The following is a 21511-nucleotide window of genomic DNA, read 5'->3' on the forward strand; positions in this document are numbered from 1 at the left end:
CCCACACCTCTATCAAGGCCTTCCTGATCGTATGGTTTTTAAAATCTTTATGTATCTTACACCTCTCATACATTAAATATCCGTGCCAGCCGTATATTTTATTACAACCCTCCAGCTCTAAAATATCTGGCGTTTTCAATGTCAACCACTCCTTAATCCAAATCCAGCTTGCCGCTTCAAAATATCTTTTCAAATCTGGTAACGCAAGGCCTCCGAGTTCTCTTAGTTTTATTAATATTTCCATTTTTATTTTTATTTGGAAAAAAAGAGGAGATACATTTTCAACAAGTTGGGAAGCGGGAGGGCCTTGACCTTTTCTTCGACTGGACAGGGTCTGAGATGCTGCCACAGGAAGACCTGGCACATGTGCTTCAACGTAGGAGGGGAGTGTTCCAGCTCCTTCAGGCTGGTGAAGAGGTCCGAGATCCTCTTCCTATGGAACCGGCAGTTGCTGAGGTTGATATGGAAGTTGCTGGGGAGCTCGATGATCTGGGAGGTCGAGGCCAAGAGCTCCAGCACCTTCTTGGCCTTCTGAAAGAGGTCAGCAGAGAAGGTGTCGTCCTCTAACCACCATAGGTAGGAAGATGCTCCTTAAGCCTGAGCAGCAGGCAGGCCCGTGGAGGGTGCAGTTGTAGGATGCCCCAAACTCCAGGAGGAAGCGCAGGAGGGGAAAGCGGAGCTGGAAGTTATTCAGGCACACGAGGGTGAGGGACTCGTAGGTTGGCCCCATGGGTCATCAGCAGCTGAGTGACCTGGAAGCAGAAATGGTTGACAGTCCAAGCCTCCTCTTCATCACCTCCCACTGTCTTCCAAAGGAGGGAGATGATAGAGGAGAAGACGGTGTTGCCATCTTTTTGTTGTGGCCTTCACATTGGCTCCTGAAGGGCAGGGACAATAAAGAAACAGCCAGTTTAATGTGTGTGTGTGTGTGTGTGTTTAATGACTATTGGCAGCATCCCCACCGTCATCATTTTCCTATTTTTTCTAATCAATTTTTTTTACTAAAAGTATTCGACATCAAACACAATAAAAGCCAAACCAAGGAAGAAAAAGAGAGAAAGAGAAAATAAGAAAAAGAGAAAATAAATATATGGCCCTCTATCACATTTATATCTTAACCCTTATTTAAAGTAATGCCAATAATGTGTTCAGAACCGTGTTGGAAGTATTTGAAGTTGAGAATACATTGCGGCAATGCATGATTATTCATATTTCTTTCAGTTAACCTAAAATAAAGAATAATGTTCTTAAATATATATGCATCTTGTTTGCCTAAGTAATCCATTATCTATATAGATCATATATCTCGTAACAATACATTTGGATTGATCAGTGCTTACACTTTTATCGTTCCAACCCGCCCAGGCAGGTTGTGTTAGGGAAAATGCCATGTGGTGGAAAGAGGGTGCCAGACTACACAGGTGGTGGCCATTTGGGGTGGGTGGGTGGGGGTTGCGATCCTGACCCCCTGTATGCATTGGCAGATCATGCATAAGCAAGCCTCAACCCTGTTTTCAGGGCCACTTCTGTATCGGCAGCGACGAGCGTGATCATGTGCTAATCAGACAGGCGGAAAAATGGTCGCTGCCTGTACAATTCCTGTCATACACCGAAGATGTGCCTCTTTACCCTTTAACACTCAAGATGCATCTGTTTAGGAACCCACTTTATTCTTGCAATTGTAATTGATCTCAAACCAGTTTTTTTAATGCTTGTGTTTTAAATGGCTGGGAGCAGGCTGCTGATCAGTCAATTCCATAATAATAAGAATAGTGCCTGCATGGTGTAATGGTTAGTGTGCTGGGCTAGGAGCTGGGAGTGTTGTTGTTGTTGTTGTTTAGTCGTTTAGTCGTGTCCGACTCTTCGTGACCCCATGGACCATAGCACGCCAGGCACTCCTGTCTTCCACTGCCTCCCGCAGTTTGGTCAAACTCATGTTCGTAGCTTCGAGAACACTGTCCAACCATCTTGTCCTCTGACGTCCCCTTCTCCTAGTGCCCTCAATCTTTCCCAACATCAGGGTCTTTCCCAAGGATTCTTCTCTTCTCATGAGGTGGCCAAAGTATTGGAGCCTCAGCTTCACGATCTGTCCTTCCAGGGAGCACTCAGGGCTGATTTCCTTAAGAATGGATAGGTTTGATCTTCTTGCAGTCCATGGAACTCTCAAGAGTCTCCTCCAGCACCACAATTCAAAAGCATCAATTCTTCAGCGATCAGCCTTCTTTATGGTCCAGCTCTCACTTCCATACATCACTACTGGGAAAACCATAGCTTTAACTATACGGACCTTTGTCGGCAAGGTGATGTCTCTGCTTTTTAAGATGCTGTCTAGGTTTGTCATTGCTTTTCTCCCAAGAAGCAGGCGTCTTTTAATTTCGTGACTGCTGTCACCATCTGCAGTGATCAAGGAGCCCAAGAAAGTAAAATCTCTCACTGCCTCCATTTCTTCCCCTTCTATTTGCCAGGAGGTGATGGGACCAGTGGCCATGATCTTGGTTTTTTTGATGTTGAGCTTCAGACCATATTTTGCGCTCTCCTCTTTCACCCTCATTAAAAGGTTCTTTAATTCCTCCTCGCTTTCTGCCATCAAGGTTGTGTCATCTGCATATCTGAGGTTGTTGATATTTCTTCTGGCAATCTTAATTCCGGCTTGGGATTCATCTAGTCCAGCCTTTCGCATGATGAATTCTGCATATAAGTTAAATAAGCAGGGAGACAATATACAACCTTGTCGTAGTCCATTCCCAATTTTGAACCAATCAGTTGTTCCATATCCAGTTCTAACTGTAGCTTCTTGTCCCACATAGAGATTTCTCAGGAGACAGATGAGGTGATCAGGCACTCCCATTTCTTTAAGAACTTGCCAAAGTTTGCTGTGGTCGACACAGTCAAAGGCTTTTGCATAGTCAATGAAGCAGAAGTAGACATTTTTCTGGAACTCTCTAGCTTTCTCCATAATCCAGCGCATGTTTGCTATTTGGTCTCTGGTTCCTCTGCCCTTTCGAAATCCAGCTTGCACTTCTGGGAGTTCTCGGTCCACATACTGCCTAAGCCTGCCTTGTAGAATTTTAAGCATAACCTTGCTAGCGTGTGAAATGAGCGCAATTGTGCGGTAGTTGGAGCATTCTTTGGCACTGCCCTTCTTTGGAATTGGGATGTAGACTGATCTTCTCCAATCCTCTGGCCATTGCTGAGTTTTCCAAACTTGCTGGCATATTGGGTGTAGCACCTTAACAGCATCATCTTTTAAAATTTTAAATAGTTCAGCTGGAATATCATCACTTCCACTGGCCTTGTTATTAGCAGTGCTTTCTAAGGCCCATTTGACTTCACTCTCCAAGATGTCTGGCTCAAGGTCAGCAACCACACTACCTGGGGTGTAGGAGACCTCCATATCTTTCTGGTATAATTCCTCTGTATATTCCTGCCACCTCTTCTTGATGTCTTCTGCTTCTGTTAGGTCCTTACCACTTTTGTCCTTGATTATGGTAATCTTTGTACGAAATGTTCCTTTCATATCTCCAATTTTCTTGAACAGATCTCTGGTTTTCCCCATTCTATTGTTTTCCTCTATTTCTTTGCATTGCTCATTTAAGAAGACCCCCTTGTCTCTCCTTGCTCCCCTTGTCTCTCCTTGCTAGGAGCTGGGAGTGACCAGGGTTCAAATCCCCACTTGGCATGAAGATCACTGGGTGTAACCTTGGGCCAGTCACTGCGTCTCTAAGTCTGATCTACCTCACAGAGTTGAGAGAACCATCTACACCACTTTTAGTTCCTTGGTGTGTGTGTGGGGGGGGAAGGTTTGATATAAATGTTAATAATGAAAATAAAAATGGCAGCAGCTTACACAGTTTCTCCGGTTGATGTCCACACCTCGCTGCACCAACAGCTCCACCATGTCCGGCTTGTTCCGCATCACGACAATGTGCAAAGACGTATTATAAGTGATTGGATCTTTTGAAAACAGAGAAACACACCTTTATTTTTTTTTACCAATTTGGCACAATTTGTTAATTTGTCACACTGAAACATCCTCACTTTTCTTCCAAGGACCTCAAGGTGACCTGGTTCCCATGCCCGCACAACAATCCTACGAGGTAGGCTAGGCTGCAGGTGAGATAGCAACCGGCCCAACTGTTGCTTAAGGCACCTTCACGTGGCTGAATGGGGAATTTGAACTCTGGTTTACTAGTTCCACAACCCTTATCCGCTGCGCCCGACTGCCTCTCCTAGCAGGCTAATTGGCTGTTGGTTTTTAGGAAACACTGAGCCCTTGCACATTCAGGGATGTTATTTTTATTTTCAAGGAGCTCAAGGTGGGGTTCATAGGTCTCTCCCCTCCCTGTTCCATCTTCACAACCACCCTGCGAGGTAGGCCTAGGCCCAGAAGCAATGACACTGACCCCAAGGGTCGTGTCCAGAGAGCTTCATGAGGTTGTGTATGGGATTTGAACCCTGGTCTCCCGGGTCCTGTAGTCTGACATCCTAATCCTTGCACCACCCTGCTGCCTTGCCTAGTAAAAGAGTCCGACCGTTGGTCCTTTGGATATGGGGACTGCCTGCCCACACAACAAATTATATACACAGACTATCAAATGTGGTGACAATAATAATTGTAGAATAGTGGGCAAGAAGGATGAAGACACAGCTCTCAAAACAACCAGCTCTTTATTTTATCTCTGAGTCCAGACTGAATAGTAGCTTAGCCAACTGGCTTATATAGTACTCAGGAACTTGCAACAGTAACAAACTTCCCCTAGCTACCCAATCCGTGAACAGCACTCTCAATCCTTCATTTGCATGTTGTGGACCTGAGTGAGAACTGCAGCCACAGTGGGCATGGTAAGAACTGCAGCCACGGTGGCCAGAAGGAGTGCTGCAGTTAACTTAATACATAACAATAATAGTACAACAAAACAAAACAGCAACACCACAAACTGGCTGGTCAATATAAAACCAAATTTACTGAAATAATAGCTAAGAGTAGGGATAGGCTAGTAACCATTCAAACAACAAACCTACTAAGGTGCCATATGTAAGTCAAGATCTGGGAATACTGTGAACAAGGAATGGATCAAAGCAAAACTGTAGCTAAACAAATCACATGCACAGTAAACATTATATAGACTGGATTAATGAACCATTCAACAGGTAGCATGAGTCCAAACATGGAACGGCAACCTTGTGTCGCCACAACGGTGAGGGTAGCTCAAAGGAGAATATGAAAAATGTTCAAAGCCGCTTATCAAAGATGAACTAGATGGAATGTTCTTCGAAGGGTCTTGAGTTGGAAACACAAAACCATGTATATGGATCAATCACGGGAAGGCGAATCGAAGCCACCACCCTGATGAGAATGGCGCAGGTGGGCGAAAGAAGACCTGTTTTCCGGATATATATTTCCGGATATATATCCAAAGGGCTGCATAGTACAAATAACACTCCAATTACAATGTGTGGTAAGCCAAAGAAATGATAAAACATCTATCTCATGCTATATCTTACCCAATCATACAAAACAGTTTGCTCAGGATAAAGAAGATATTCACAGGCACAGCTAGTGTTCAAACTCATATCAAGCAGTTAAATACAATGCAGGTGTATAGAATCGTCACATGGTTACATGCTTAAAGGTGCAGCATCGCTTTTCTTGTTTATCTTTTTTATTTAACTATTAAAGATTTTTATACACTTATAAACGAGTTACAAACTCATTTTTGCAAACGAGTCCTGTTAATGTAGTCAGGTATTTATAATGTTCTTTCAAATAGTCTATAAGTTTACTCCAGTCACTTTCAAACACTTGGTTTCACTGGTTTCGGATCTTGCCGGATAGTCTTGCCAGTTCACCATATTCCATCATCTTGGTCTGCCTTTCTTCTAATGTTGGAATGTCTTGTTGTTTCCATTTCTGGGCTAGAAGAAGTCTCGCAGCCGTTGTGGCGTAAAGAAATGCATTGTTATCTTTCCTGGGGATTTCATCTCCTATTATTCCCAAAAGGAAAGCCTCTGGTTTCTTAGGAAAAGTGTTTTTAAACATTTTCTTAAGCTCATTATAAATCATACCCCAGTAGGCTTTAACTTTAGGACAAGTCCACCACATGTGATAAAAATTCCCATCATTTGTCCTACATTACCAACATGCTTTATCACTTGTCCTGTACATTTTGGTAAGTTTAGATGGTGTCAGATACCATATATACATCATCTTCATTATATTTTCCTTTAAAGCTGTACAGGCAGTGAATTTCAAACCTTTTTCCCATAATCTTTCCCATGCCTGTAATTGAATATTGTATCCAAAATGTTTAGCCCATTTAATAATCACCGTTTAGACCTCTTCTTTTTGGTGTACCACTCTAACAATAAATTATACATTTTAGACAATGTTTTACTTTTACTCTCCAATAGCTCAGTCTCCAGTTTTGACTTTTTATTTGTAAAGCCATTATTTTTATTATCTTCTCTAAATATTGATGATACTGCAACCAATCTGTCAGCATTCCTCTTAACTCTTCAAATGATCTCAATTTTAATTTCTTTTCAACTTCTACAAGTAAATCTTTATAGGTGGCCCAATTTCTTTCCATATTTTTCTTTTTAACAGTTATAGCTGCCAGTGGCGAAAGCCACCATGGAGTTTTACGTTCCAATAAATTTTTATACCTATTCCAAACCTCATATAGAGATTTTCTTATTGTGTGGTTTAAAAATCCTCTATGTACTTTAACTTCATTGTACCACAGATATGAATGCCAACCAAATATATTATCAAAGCCTTCCAAATCTAACAAATCTGTGTTCTCTAATAGAATCCAATCCTTCAACCAGCAGAAACAGGATGCTTCATAATAAATTTTAAAAGAGGTCACTCCTAACCAGAAAGGAAGCAGTTGAAAAGAATGGGCTGAATTGAATAAGAACCCTGCTCAGTATTGTCTACCTACACTGATGGGGAAGCAGCTTCCCAGTTACCTGTCCATCATTTCCAGCACCAGAGCGGGATGCATACATTCCAAGATCTCATTGACCAACCCCTGTTACTCAGAGATCCGGCTGAAGCCATGGAGAAAAGGCCTTCTGCTCGAATCCCTGCGTCTATTCATTCAGGAAATGGTCTGAGAGCAAATCGAAAGCTTCTTTCTCGGCCTACCCAAAAATAAATTATTCATCACCATGACTGTCATTTACAACCATATGTATCCTACAGGGCTTGTTAACACATCCCTCCCAAAACCCACAGTACAGGTTAACCATTTAGGTAGGATAGGAATGTTTCAACCCTTCTCTTGCTTCTGATAACAACAACAACAACAACAACAACAACAACATCCTGCCTTTTCCCCAGATTGTGACTAAATGTGACCTACACAAATTAAAACATACGTAGTTCAAATACAGAAAGCTAAAAGATCTTTTAAAATAGTAGTTTAATTAAAACTGTAATACAACTTAAACAATATGAGAATGAATCTATTGACCTCTCCCCACAAAGTCACTGAGTTATTTTGGCGGTTGCTCACTGCCTCTCAGCACAACCTACCTCACAGGGTGGTTGTGTGGGGATTAATTGAGGAGGCGGGGAGAGCTACGTCCGTCACCTTGAGTTGCTCAAGAGAGAAAAGGTGGGATATAAATACAGTAACATAAATAAACAAAGCAGCGAACGTTCCCCTGCCAAAAGGGGGGGTAAGAAAGAAATCGCCACTGCAGAAAGCATTCTGCCGAACACAGCAAGCACATTTGGCTCAGCCCTCATCCAGACACGCTGTCAACATGTGTCTGCAGATATACAAGGGGCGGGCGATTGTGCGCACAAGAGTCCCGTGTGCGTATCAAACAGGCCCAGTTTCTGAGGACGCCAGATAGGATATCCAGAGTGTCAGGAAGATAAACGCCAGAGCCACAAGGTGTTTTCCTCTTGCTGTCTCCTTGTGGGCAGCGCCTGGGCTCTGAGCAGCTACACATGTTTATTCATTGGGGAAGGGGCTGGGAGGGGGGGTTGTAGAAAGAGAGAGTTTGGAGGGGACATGTGTGCGGACTTAGAAGATGTGTGGTATGGATTTATGGGGTGTGTCTGGCAGCTGCCGGGAAGTGCCTGGCTCCAGAGCAGCCGTCTTAAGAACCTTTGCCACAGCTCTGGGACTGCGCATGGCCGCAGACACCACCACACGGCGCACACCCAAGGAGAGGGGGCATAGAGCAGGACTGTGGGGTTTGGAGGTGGAAAAGGGCAGCCAGAATGGTCAAGGGCAGCTTCCCTATGAGGAAAGGTTGCAGCAGTTAGGCGTCAAAGATGACATGATAATAGAAGTTTTCCTCCTCTCGTAGCTCTAGAACCCGTAGACATCCAATGAAGCTGAATGAGGCAGCAATGCTTTTGAATATCGGTTGCCGGAAGCCACAGGAGGGATGCTCTTGTGTTCGAATCCTGCTTGCAGGTTTCCCACAGGCATGCTGAGAACAGGATGCTGGACTAGGTGGGCCATGGGCCTGATCCAGCAGGCTTTTCTTATGATTGATATGATTGCCAAACTGTTCTCTCCAGATTGTCCCCATATATTTTTTGCTATTGGTGAAAGTATATAATAAAAAAGCTAGAGTTAATATCTGTGTTCTTTGGGGTTTAGCACCTTCCGTTCTAGACCAGCATTCCTCAACCTGGTGCCCTCCGGACACTTTGTGGCACCATTTCCATCAGCCCCTGCCAGTTCCAACTTGAAATGTAGAATTATGCGTCAACATGTCCACCAATTGACATTCTGATGTCCCTCTTCTGGGGAGCGTAAACTCTTGCACACTCTGCTGTCCCTCAGCCCTCCTGGAAAAAAATGGCTGTTGAGTTTGAGCTGGGATTTGAACTCGCCCTGCAGATTTGTGTCCTGAGCCTGTGTGTGAAATTTCATGCTGATATCTTAAAGGGTTGCGTAAGGCATAAGCGATCAGAGAATGCCAAGCCGGGGAGCCAAACCAAAAGATTTGTTTCCCTTGACGTGTTTACATTTTGCTGGATCTCAAGGAAGGTGCCTCTCAGAGGATACTAAAGTAAGGTGAGGTTGAGTATTTCTCCATGAAGTGTTAAGATAGTGTTATATGCCGCCGCCCCCATCTCTGTTTAGCAGTAGCAAAATTCCAAGGGGGGAAATCAAGGCACAGCGGAAGCTGCAGGGTCTTTGAAATATGGTTTATTCGCACGTACTTACACCTGAAGCCTTTGCTGCATTTTGACCTGAGCAGGGCTTAATCCCAGGTCAGATTATGTTCAGGGGTGCTTACCCTCTGTATAAGGTTACTCAGAAGTAAGCCCCACCAGATACTCCCACTTTACTCTCTGTTGTCTTTACTAGTTTTTTTCTCCCTTTATTCTCAACTAGCTGGCCCTGCACGCGTTGCTGTGCGTTAGTCTGCCAAATGGAGGGTAATAGCGCCCCTTCAGATCCCCCTGAGTCTCAGAGTCCCCCTGTTTTACAGGATCTCGTGGCAGAGGCGGGGTTTGTGGGTGTGGGCTAGACTCCATGGGGAGGGAGGAGGAGGTGAAGGAGGAGCTGTGGGAATAATGCCACTTGAGGGCGCTGTTTTAGTTTGTGGAAAAGCAGGTTTACCTGCGCAGGTATGAGATATGAGCAATCCGAGGTTGTGCAAACACTTGGGTAGTGGCATGGACCGTTGTGTCCAAATTCCAGGACAATCGGTCAAGCGGTTTCGGAGAAAAGTGGAGCCCACAGTTTCACACTTTTTACATTTTTATATATATAGATTCACAGGTAGAGAATATTTTAAAAAACATATCTTTACTATTTCTAAAGGGAATCTTTGCATGAATTAATACTTGACTATCCCTTTCGAGCTGTGCTGTATCTTTGTACTTTTGTCCTTCCAAGCTAATTTAAATTTCTGATTCTTTGTTTTCTTTCTCTTTGTTATGTTTGCACTTTTGAGGGGTTAATAGATCTACTACTATTATTCCTCCCCTTCATGGATCAATGCCTTGTCGTGGCGAAGGGGCTTGAATAACTCGGAGAAGCTATGAGCTATGCCATGCAGGGCCACCCAAGATGGACAGGTCATAGTGGAGAGTTTTGACTAAACGTGATCCACCTGGAGAAGGAACTGGCAAGCCACTCCAGTATCCCTGCCAAGAAAACTCCATGGACAAAGACAACAGGCATATAAAAGTTATGACGCTGGAAGATGAGCCCCTCAGGTCGGAAGGCGTCCAACATGCTACTGAGGAAGAGCGGAGGACAAGTACAAGTAGATTCAGAGCTGATGAAGCGACTGGGCCAAAGCCGAAAGGACGCTCAGTTGCGGATATGCCTGGAAGCGAAAGGAAAGTCCGATGCTGTAAAGAAAAATATTGCATAGGAACCTGGAATGTAAGAACCATGGATGGAGGTAAGCTGGATGTGGTCAAAAATGAGATGACAAGAATAAATATCGACATCCTGGGCATCAGTGAACTAAAATGGAAGGGAATGGGCGAATTCAGTTCGGGTGACTATCATATCTACTACTGTGGGCAAGAATCCTGTAGAAGAAATGGAGTGGCCCTCATAGTCAACAAAAGAGTGGCAAAAGCTGTAATGGGATGCAATCTCAAAAATGACAGAATGATCTCGATACGAATCCAAGGCAGACCTTTTAACATCACAGTAATCCAAGTTTATGCACCAACTACCGGTGCTGAAGAAAGTGAAATTGACCAATTCTATGAAGACCTACAACACCTTCTAGAAATGACACCAAAGAAGGATGTTCTTCTCATTACAGGGGATTGGAATGCTAAAGTAGGGAATCAAGAGATAAAAGGAATAACTGGCAAGTTTGGCCTTGGAGTTCAAAATGAAGCAGGGCAAAGGCTAATAGAGTTCTGTCAAGAGAACAAGCTGGTCATCACAAACACTCTCTTCCAACAACACAAGAGACGACTCTACACATGGATATCACCAAATGGGCAGCATCGAAATCAGATTGATTATATTCTCTGCAGCCAAAGATGGAGAAGTTCTATACAGTCAGCAAAAACAAGACCTGGAGCTGACTGTAACTCAGATCATCAGCTTCTTATAGCAAAATTCCAGCTTAAACTGAAGAAAGTAGGAAAAACCGCTGGGCCAGTAAGATACAATCTGAATCAAATCCCTTATGAATACACAGTGGAAGTGAGGAACAGGTTTAAGGATTTAGATTTGGTGGACAGAGTGCCTGAAGAACTATGGATGGAGGCTCGTAACATTATACAGGAGGCAGCAACGAAAACCATCCCAAGGAAAAGGAAATGCAAGAAAGCAAAATGGCTGTCCAACGAGGCCTTACAAATAGCGGAGGAGAGGAGGCAAGCAAAATGCAAGGGAGATAGGGAAAGATACAGGAAACTGAATGCAGATTTCCAAAAAGCAGCAAGGAGAGACAAGAGGGTCTTCTTAAATGAGCAATGCAAAGAAATAGAGGAAAACAATAGAATGGGGAAAACCAGAGATCTGTTCAAGAAAATTGGAGATATGAAAGGAACATTTCGTACAAAGATTACCATAATCAAGGACAAAAGTGGTAAGGACCTAACAGAAGCAGAAGACATCAAGAAGAGGTGGCAAGAATACACAGAGGAATTATACCAGAAAGATATGGAGGTCTCGTACACCCCAGGTAGTGTGGTTGCTGACCTTGAGCCAGACATCTTGGAGAGTGAAGTCAAATGGGCCTTAGAAAGCACTGCTAATAACAAGGCCAGTGGAAGTGATGATATTCCAGCTGAACTATTTAAAATTTTAAAAGATGATGCTGTTAAGGTGCTACACCCAATATGCCAGCAAGTTTGGAAAACTCAGCAATGGCCAGAGGATTGGAGAAGATCAGTCTACATCCCAATTCCAAAGAAGGGCAGTGCCAAAGAATGCTCCAACTACCGCACAATTGCGCTCATTTCACACGCTAGCAAGGTTATGCTCAAAATTCTACAAGGCAGGCTTAGGCAGTATGTGGACCGAGAACTCCCAGAAGTGCAAGCTGGATTTCGAAAGGGCAGAGGAACCAGAGACCAAATAGCAAACATGCGCTGGATTATGGAGAAAGCTAGAGAGTTCCAGAAAAACGTCTACTTCTGCTTCATTGACTATGCAAAAGCCTTTGACTGTGTCGACCACAGCAAACTATGGCAAGTTCTTAAAGAAATGGGAGTGCCTGATCACCTCATCTGTCTCCTGAGAAATCTCTATGTGGGACAAGAAGCTACAGTTAGAACTGGATATGGAACAACTGATTGGTTCAAAATTGGGAAAGGAGTACGACAAGGTTGTATATTGTCTCCCTGCTTATTTAACTTATATGCAGAATTCATCATGCGAAAGGCTGGACTAGATGAATCCCAAGCCGGAATTAAGATTGCCGGAAGAAATATCAACAACCTCAGATATGCAGATGACACAACCTTGATGGCAGAAAGCGAGGAGGAATTAAAGAACCTTTTAATGAGGGTGAAAGAGGAGAGCGCAAAATATGGTCTGCAGCTCAACATCAAAAAAACCAAGATCATGGCCACCGGTCCCATCACCTCCTGGCAAATAGAAGGGGAAGAAATGGAGGCAGTGAGAGATTTTACTTTCTTGGGCTCCTTGATCACTGCAGATGGTGACAGCAGTCACGAAATTAAAAGACGCCTGCTTCTTGGGAGAAAAGCAATGACAAACCTAGACAGCATCTTAAAAAGCAGAGACATCACCTTGCCGACAAAGGTCCGTATAGTTAAAGCTATGGTTTTCCCAGTAGTGATGTATGGAAGTGAGAGCTGGACCATAAAGAAGGCTGATCGCCGAAGAATTGATGCTTTTGAATTATGGTGCTGGAGGAGACTCTTGAGAGTCCCATGGACTGCAAGAAGATCAAACCTATCCATTCTGAAGGAAATCAGCCCTGAGTGCTCCCTGGAAGGACAGATCGTGAAGCTGAGGCTCCAATACTTTGGCCACCTCATGAGAAGAGAAGAATCCTTGGAAAAGACCCTGATGTTGGGAAAGATTGAGGGCACTAGGAGAAGGGGACGACAGAGGACAAGATGGTTGGACAGTGTTCTCGAAGCTACGAACATGAGTTTGACCAAACTGCGGGAGGCAGTGCAAGACAGGAGTGCCTGGCGTGCTATGGTCCATGGGGTCACGAAGAGTCGGACACGACTAAACGACTAAACAACAACAACTATTATTCCTACATTTTTACTTTCCTATCTGTCTTCTAGTTAAAGTAAAGGGTAAAGGGAACCCTGACCATTAGGTCCAGTTGTGACCCACTCTGGGGTTGCAGCGCTCATCTCGCATTATTGGCCGAGGGAGCCGGCGTACAGCTTCCAGGTCATGTGGCCAGCATGACTAAGCCGCTTATGGAAAACCAGAGCAGCGCATGAAAGCACCGTTTACCTTCCCGCCGGAGTGGTACCTATTTATCTATTTGCACTTTGACGTGCTTTCAAACTTCTAGGTTGGCAGGAGCTGGGACCGAGCAATGGGAGCTCACCCCATCGCAGGGATTCGAACCGCCGACCTTCGATTGGCAAGCCCTAGGCTCTGTGGTTTAACCCACAGTGCCACCCGAGACCTATTTATTGCCAGGGGTGCTTGGAGGAGATATTTTAGCCCGTATCATTTCTGTTGTATGGCTTGATTTGGAAAAGTATCTGGTTTTAATGGCTGGATTTTCGCTGTCAGAAATAACTTGGGGACCCTGGGTAGAAAGCGGTCTAAAAATCTTAACAAATAAATTACAGTAAACCCCTTTCCTTTATGGCTCGTCCCCACCTCATTCCCCAGTTCATCTCCATAGCTGGGCTGAACTATCATCTCTGATGATGCAAGTCCAGTGTTGACTGCCAGGCCCTCTGTTTTGACATTCCTTCTGCGCCCCCCTCCAGGGTAACTAGGGTGATTTCAGACAATCCCGAGCAGCCGCTTCTCTTGAATGGATCCCAAAATGTATCCGACCGCTGCGTTTTCTGAAAGGGCTCGGAATTGCAAGGAACATTCTGTTCTTGGTGGTGTTTAATCAAAAGATGCACAGATCCTTCTCCTCGCGCACTTGGCTCCGGGAGAACCATCTACTCGGTTACAGACTGTTAGTTTTAATTTAATTTGCTCAACCTTAAGAGGCTGGCCCATCTCTGAGGCACGGGCAGATGGCAACCAAGTTAGCGGCACGCATTGAGGCGAAATGGCAACGTCTGACATTGAGATCCTCAGACCTTTTGCTGGTTTAATCTCAACCCCACAAAGCCCTCTCAGATGGAGTGACTTAAAGCCATAGCTGAAATGTGAGAAAAGGCAGTGTGGTGCAGTGGTTAGAGTGTCGAGCTAGGACCTGGGGGAGACTGGGGTTTGAATCTCCACTTGGCGATGATGCTCACTGGGTGACCTTGGGGGAAAGTCACAGCCTCTCAGCTGAACCTCACTGAGTTCAGTTCTTTACATTTCCACATCATGGTGCAATTTTTTTAAAAAAGACATTGTGAAAATGCACGAGCATTTTAGTGTAAATTTCTTCTAATAAACTTACTGCAGGGGGGCAGACTAGATGGCGCTGGTATCCCTTTCAGTTCTACAGTTCCACGATTCTACATTTCTGTATACAACTTTACCTAATGCACACATTTTTTTGCAAAGCGACTTTCCTTTAACACATTTTTTAATCTGTTATTTTCACTAAGAGATGCAATTTTTATTTTATTTTTGCACATTTCAGTGCAATGCATTGTAGTACAAATTTCTTTCATGGAGAATGACATTGCAAAATTCGGAGCAATGCAAATTTCAAAGGAGGGGTGCATTTTGGTTTGTGGAATGCTTTGGAAACTCAATCAGGTAGTTTTGCATTTGTATGCAAACTGAATCAAATTTCTCCCCCCACCCCCTCCCCAAGAAGGGGGGCTTTCTACAACCGGGAAATGAAGTGGGTGGTGGCAGTGTGGTGCAGTGGTTAAGAGTCCAGGGTTTGAATTCCCACTCGGGCATGAAGCTCACTGGGTATGACCTGGGGGGGGCAGTCACTGCCTCTTTGCCTAACCTACCTCACAGGGCTGTTGTGGGGATTAAATGAGGAGGGGGAGACGCACATACGCCACTTGGAGCTTCCTGTAGAAAAAGGTGGCATGTGAATGCAATAAATAAACAAGAATAAACATAAATAATCATCTGCAGATGGAGCTCCTGTAGCGCTGGAGCGAGGGCTGGTGAAAACATTGGCAATTCTGCCTTGGATGTGTTGGTTGTGGATCAGATTGCTGCATGCAAAATATTGGAGAAGCGACTCTTGGCACAGGGCACAGTGACAGTCACCACTGGTGGTGACTCTTTGTGTTTGTGTGTGTGTGTGTGTGTGTGTGTGTGCACAGGATGGGTCCTGATGGGAACGCTGGCAGTTCCAAGTGCTTGAAGTGCGAGTCACATTTTTCTGCCAGGACGTACAGCGCTCTCTCTCTCTTGGCAGAGGTGTGTTCAAGGAGTGCTGAACGTGGCAATTCAGATTTGGCCAAGGGAGAGAGGCAGGCAGGCAGGATTTGGACTCTGTGAGCACCTAGAAAGGAACACTGTGATCACTAAAAGTCAGCATGGGTTTCTGAAAAATAAGTCATGTCAGACTAATCTGATCTCATTTTTTGACAGAATTACAAGCCTGGTAGATGAAGGGAATGCTGTGGATGTAGCCTATCTTGATTTCAGCAAGGCCTTTGACAAGGTGCCCCATGATATTCTTGTAAAGAAGCTGGTAAAATGCGGGCTAGACAATGCTACCATTCAGTGGATTTGTAACTGGCTTACTGACCGAACCCAAAGGGTGCTCATCAATGGCTCCTCTTCATCCTGGAGAGTACAGTGGAACCTCGGTTTATGAACACCTTGGTTTATGAATTTTCGGTTTATGAACGCCACGGACCCATCTGGAATGGATTAATTCACTTTCCATTACTTTTAATGGGAAAGTTCGCTTCAGTTTATGAACGCTTCAGTTTATGAACAGACTTCCGGAACCAATTACACCCATGTTTCAGTTTATGAACGCTTCAGTTTAAGTACTCCGCGGACCCGTCTGGAACGGATTAATCCACTTTCCATTACTTTCAATGGGAAAGTTCGCTTCAGTTTATGAACGGTTACTTCACGGACCGTCTGGAACGGATTAATCCACTTTCCATTACTTTCAATGGGAAAGTTCGCTTCAGTTTATGAACGCTTCAGTTTATGAACAGACTTCCGGAACCAATTGTGTTCATAAACCAAGGTACCACTGTAGTGACTAGTGGGGTGCCACAGGTCTTGGGCCCAGTCTTATTCAACATCTTTATCAATGACTTGGATGATGGGCTTGAGGGCATCCTGAGCAAGTTTGCAGATGACACCATATTGGGAGGGGTAGCTAATACCCCAAAGGACAGGATCACATTTCAGAATGACCTTAACAGATTAGACAACTGGGCCAAAGCAAACAAGATGAATTTTAACAAGGAGAAATGTAAAGTACTACACTTGGGCAAAAAATAAAAAACAAAAAATGAAAGGCACAAATACAGGATGGGAGACACCTGGTTTGAGAGCAGTACATGTGAAAAGGATCTAGGAGTCCTGGTAGACCACAAACTTGACATGAGTCAACAGTGTGATGCAGCAGCTAAAAAAGCCAATGCAGTTCTGGGCTGCATCAATAGGAGTATAGTTTCTAGATCAAGGGAAGTAATAGTACCACTGTATTCTGCTCTGGTCAGACCTCACCTGGAGTACTGTGTCCCGTTCTGGGCACCACAGTTCAAGAAGGATACTGACAAGTTGGAACGTGTCCAGAGGAGGGCAACCAAAATGGTCAAAGGCCTGGAAACAATTCCTTATGAGGAACGGCTTAGGGAGCTGGGTATGTTTAGCCTGGAGAAGAGAAGGTTAAGGGGTGATATGATAGCCATGTTCAAATATATCAAAGGATGTCATATAGAGGAGGGAGAAAGGTTGTTTTCTGCTGCTCCAGAGAAGTGGACACAGAGCAATGGATTCAAACTACAAGAAAGATGATTCCACCTAAACATTAGGAAGAACTTCCTGACAGTAAGAGCTGTTCAACAGTGGAATTTGCTGCCAAGAAGTGTGGTGGAGTCTCCTTCTTTGGAGGTCTTTAAGCAGAGGCTTGTCAAGAATGCTTTGATGGTGTTTCCTGCTTGGCAGGGGGTTGGACTGGATGGCCCTTGTGGTCTCTTCCAACTCTATGATTCTATGATTCTATGAAATAAATTTAGGTGCATTCCCCTCACTTATATATCCTATTTTGGTGTGTGTGGAGGATTGCTGCATCACAAAAATTGAGAACGTGTGAGCTTTGGCTACTGTCTTGGTTTGGGAAGTGCAAAGGAGAGAGGTGGGACAGATTTGTCTGTCATCCCAAGTAGATGCCCATCATCACCCGCTGGTGCTTTTTCCACCCAGGTTATGTGAAGGACTGTATCCTCCCATATAAACCTGCCTGGGCTCAGAGATCTTTGGGGATGGCACTTCTCTCAGTCCCATCCCCCTCACAGGCATGCTTGGTGCGGGGCAGGGCCTTCTCGGTGGCTGCTCCTAGACTTTGCAACTCCCTTTCTAGAGAAGCCAGACCGACTCCTTCCTTCCATCAGCTGATTCCCCCCCTTCCCCCCTAAACAGGTGTTTGGGAACTGTTTTTTTTAAATGAAGTGAAAGGAGTTTTAATAGTGTTTTACTGTTTTTATTACCTGTATTTTAAGAGATCTGTTTTTCCCATTGTTTTAATTCTATTACTGTAGAGTTTAATTACTTATCAGCTATTATTACTTTAAATACGTTTTTAGCTTTCTGCATTTTAGCTGTGTTGTTTCAATTTGTATAAGTCTCCTTGAGCCCCGGTCTGGGAAAATGACAAGATAAAAATGATGATGATGATTTTGAGCACCATAATCTCGTGCAATATTGTGCTGTGATTTCCCCCTGGAAAATGTGGCTTGGGGGGGGGGACTGCGACCTTAACACAGCACCCCAAAACACATGTTTTGGGCTGCTGTGCCTGAAAAATGTCCCCCCCCCAGTGGAAAATTGCGGTGCAAAACTGCGCAAACTGACGATTACCAAAATGGGCCCTGTTCTCTTGTGAGAAAAATGGGAAAATGGAGTCTAGGAAGATGGTATCCTGAATTTTGCTGTTGTGGTGTTGGAGGGTATGCAGTGCTGTTCAAGATGGCCTGATGGCCTGATTCGGTATAAGACAGCTTCCATTGTTCCTATTGAGTTCAGCTCTTTATTCAGAATCATGAGGACCAGAAGTTTACCTAATATTTAAGGAGAGGGCAAAAGGCTCTGGAGTAGAGCACCTGCTTTGCACACACAAGGGCCTGGACTCTCCAGATAGGGCTGGAAATAACAACATGCCTGAAACTCTGGAGAGCTGCTGCCAGCCTGTGCAGACAACACCACTGAACTAGATGGATGAAGGGTCTGACTCCGGCAGCTTCATGCACATCAACGATGCTCTGCGGATCAAAACAAAAACGTTATTAATAATAGCTCTCCCCCCCCCTTCCCCAAAAAGAGAGACACTGTTTTGCAGAGCCGCTTTTCCTGGCAACTGCCCTCCGTCTCTTGAGCTGGGGGTCCAAGACAGGCCCTGGGGAGGCCTGGGACGCAGCCAGCCCCCTTTGGCAGGCCTCCCCTCACGAGAACAATGGCTGACATCATGTTTTGTTTAAGCGAAAAAGCCGCCTCGCAGTGTCGAAGGGAAGAGCATTTGTTTTCCTTTCCCATTTTCTCTCTCCCTCGCTCGCTCCTTCTCCGAGGCTGGCTGGGGCCCACATACCAGGCAAGTGAGTGCTCTTTGGTTATGGGCCCCAGCGCCGCCGTTGCAGAGCCTGGTCCCTCCTCTTCTCCTGCGCCAACCCTGCAAAGCTGGCTGCTTCCTGCCTGGCCAATGGGAGGCTTGCTTCCCAGCACCATGTCTGTCCCCCCACCAATCCTGGACTTGGGAAAGGGGGGGGGGTTAGACGCTTGGAGAAAAATCTGCTCCAAGGTGACCTGACGAAAAGCTGCATTCTAGGAGCTGTAGAAATTCAGGCAAGTATTTGCATAAGCTTTGCAGGGTTCTTTTGGTCACAGGGAGGGGGCAGAGATACTCCATAGCACAGCAGTCCCATTCCCATCCCCAACCCAGAACCACTTGAAATCTTATTTCTCCCCCCGCACCTCCCGTTTGGCTTTGGAGATCTGGCACGTATTGTTCACACACACTATCAAGCTTTATTTCTCCTTGAGAACATAAGAAGAGGCTGCAGGATCAAGCCCACCTACTCTAGCATCCTGTTCTCACAGTGGTCAACCACATGCCCATTATGGGATACCTGGAAGAAGGTTTTCGGGCACAAAAGCCCTCCCTGCAGTTTCCAGCAACTGGTATTCAGAAGCATTATTGCCTCAGAGGCAGAGCATAGCTACTATGATGGCCTTACCTTCTGTTAATTTGTCTAATCCACTTTCAAGTTGGTGGCCATCCCTGGCTCCTGTGGGAGGGAGTTCCATAGTTTAACCATGTGTCACATGCAGAAGGGCTTTGTTTTATATGCCCTGAATCTTCGAGCAGTTTGTTTCATTAGATGTCCATGAATTCCCATGTTATGATCGGAGGGAGGAAACCTTCTCTGTCCTCTCTCTCTATGCCATGCATAATTTGATAAACTTCTAAAATGTCACCTGTTACTCCCTTTTTCTCCAAACTTCTTGTTGTTGTTTAGTCCGACTCTTCTTGACCCCATGGACCATAGCACGCCAGGCACTTCTGACTTCCACTGTCTCCCGCAGCTTGGTCAAACTCATGTTGGTAGCTTTGAGAACACTGTCCAACCATCTCATCCTCTGTCGTCCCCTTCTCCTAGTGCCCTCCATCTTTCCCAACATCAGGGTCTTTTCCAGGGAGTCTTCTCTTCTCATGAGGTAGCCAAAGTATTGGAGCCTCAGCTTCAGGATCTGTCCTTCCAGTGAGCACTCAGGGCTGATTTCCTTCAGAATGGATAGGTTTGATCTTCTTGCAGTCCATGGGACTCTCAAGAGCAGGCACCCCCAAACTGCGGCCCTCCAGATGTTTTGGCCTACAACTCCCATGATCCCTAGCTAACAGGATCAGCAGTCAGGGATGATGGGAAATGTAGTCCAAAACATCTGGAGGGCTGAAGTTTGGGGACGCCTGCTCAAGAGTCTCCTCCAGCACCACAATTCAAAAGCATCAATTCTTTGGCGATCAGCCTTCTTTATGGTCCAGCTCTCACTTCCATACATCACTACTGGGAAAACCATAGCTTTAACTATACGGACCTTTGTTGCCAAACTAAAAAGCCCCAAACGCTTCAACTTTTCTTCATGGGGGAGTTGCTCCATCCCCTCTGAATTTTGGTTGCCTTTTTCTAAACCTTTTTCAAGCTCTACGATATCCTTTTTGAGGGGAGATGGCCATAATACAGTGGTACATAGGAAGGCAAATGGAATCCGTTCCAGACGTACGTTCAGCTTCCAAAGTGTTCGGGAACCAAGGCGTGGCTTCTGATTAGCTGCAGGGAGCTCCTGCAGCCAATTGGACATTAGGGTTCCAAAGAACGTTGGCAATCCAGAACAATCACTTCCGGGTTTGCGGCATTCGGGAGCCAAAACGTTCCGAGTCGCAAGGCGTTTGCCAACCAAGATGTGACTGTATTAGGAGGCTCCCCCAAGATAACAAACTCTGCACCCATCCAACAAACTCTATTACCCCTCCCTCCAATAAAATCTATTTTTTTTTCAGAGCATCTTCAAACACTAGGGACGCACCAAGCACAGTCCATGTCCTTTCATGACAGGTGGGAGAACTTGGCTTTGAACATTAAAAAATTCTTTCTCTTTATTAGATCCAATAAAGTAAATAAAGAAATCTATGGACAAATACAGTATTCCAACACATTGAAGGCAGCATGAGATAAAACACTATTTTTAGACTCATTCCAAAACATTAAAATAACAAAACATTTTTTCCATGGACCTATTAGGTTGGTTTATATGTATTCCTTTGTAATAATTTATTAAGTAAGAGGTGACATGATAGAAGTTAATAAAATGATAGCCTGGCATGGAGACGATGGATCGTGGAGAGCTTCCCTTCCTCTCTCGTAACACTTGAACTCGTAGGCATCCAAGGAAGCTGAACATTGGAAGATTCAGCAGAGAGGAAGTTCTTTTTTCACGCAGCACGTTGTTAAACTATGGAACTCGCTCCCACAGGAGGCAGGGATGACGACCAACTTGGATGGCTTTAAAAGAGAATTAGACAAATTCATGGCTATTCATGGCTGCTGTGCTTTGCCTCCACAGTCAGAGGCATCAATACTTCTGAATACCAGTTCCTGGAAAACACAGGAGGGGAGAGGGCTCTTGTGTTCGAATCCTGCTTGTGGGCATCTCATTAAGGGCATCTAGTTGGCCTCTGGGAGAACAGGATTCTGGACTAAATGGGTCATTGCTCTGAT

At 44.8% G+C, this 21511-nt stretch overlaps 1 pseudogene; it reads right to left on the reverse strand.

Moving 5' to 3' along the window:
* Window positions 1-252: 252 nt before the first annotated feature.
* Window positions 253-3916, reverse strand: LOC118097262 (ankyrin repeat and SOCS box protein 6-like; annotated as a pseudogene).
* Between the last annotated feature and the right edge of the window lie 17595 nt (window positions 3917-21511).

The sequence above is a fragment of the Zootoca vivipara genome, chromosome 15 (assembly GCF_963506605.1).
Source record: "Zootoca vivipara chromosome 15, rZooViv1.1, whole genome shotgun sequence".
NCBI lineage: Eukaryota > Metazoa > Chordata > Lepidosauria > Squamata > Lacertidae > Zootoca > Zootoca vivipara.